Genomic DNA, 1008 nt, shown 5'->3' on the forward strand with positions numbered 1-1008 from the left:
AGCACAGAGCCTGATGTGGGACTTGAACTCACAGAGCCATGAGATCATGCCCTGAGCCAAAATCAAGAGCCTTACACTTGACCAACTGAGCCACCCAGGCCCCCCTGACAGTGGATCTTAAAAGTTCTCATCACAAGGAAAAGCAAATGCTTCTACGAAGTGACAGATGTGGTTGGTAATCATCTTGCAATAAATACATCCATCAAATCATTACGTGATCCACCTAAAACTAATATGTTACGTGTCAATTATATCTCAAGTAAAAATAAGCAAATATCAAACAATAATAAAATAAGAAACTACCTAGAGACGGGGAATGAGCAATGACAGGTGTAGGCAGAGGAACTGACGGCTCCAGGGCCTTCTGGGAGGGGCCACTGCACCCAAAGGCTCAGGATGAGGAGCAGAGCAGAATAATACGGGGAAAGTACAGGTCACTCAGGAAAAGCAGAGAGCAGTCAAGGTCAAGCCATCCAGTGATGGGCTCCACCGAGCACCTATTGTGAGGGGAAACGGAGGCAAACCGCACTTGGTCCTGCCCCGCGTTCTCACAACCATCCTGCGGGCCTCCTGGAGCAGCAGCGAGTGCGTGCAGCTGGTCAACCAGCACACCTGCTACTCGGTCCGGCGCCTGCTCCCCAGACTGCACGTCACTCCCTTCTTCTGGGGCTTGCCTCTATGAGGACGGCCAACTGTCAAGCATCAATAGTGCTTTCTGAGAAACGCAATCCAAGTATCGAATTTATCCTCAGCCACGCCTTCAGGTGGGCAAGGAAGGGAAGTTCCGTTCCCTTGACAGATGAAGACCTCGAGACACCAAGTTAAGACTCTTGTAGTGCGTCCGGGCGGGCGCACAGAAGGAAGGACCTGAGGGTAAGGGAATGAGGAAAAGAAGAGATAAAGGATGGGGACGGGAGGAGCAACATGAGTGACGCCCAGATGGCCGCTCTATTTCTCACAGGCAAGCAGTTTTATGCATAACACAGACACAGCTGTGAAAAGACTTTT

Source organism: Suricata suricatta, chromosome 7, assembly GCF_006229205.1.
Source record: "Suricata suricatta isolate VVHF042 chromosome 7, meerkat_22Aug2017_6uvM2_HiC, whole genome shotgun sequence".
Classification (NCBI taxonomy): domain Eukaryota; kingdom Metazoa; phylum Chordata; class Mammalia; order Carnivora; family Herpestidae; genus Suricata; species Suricata suricatta.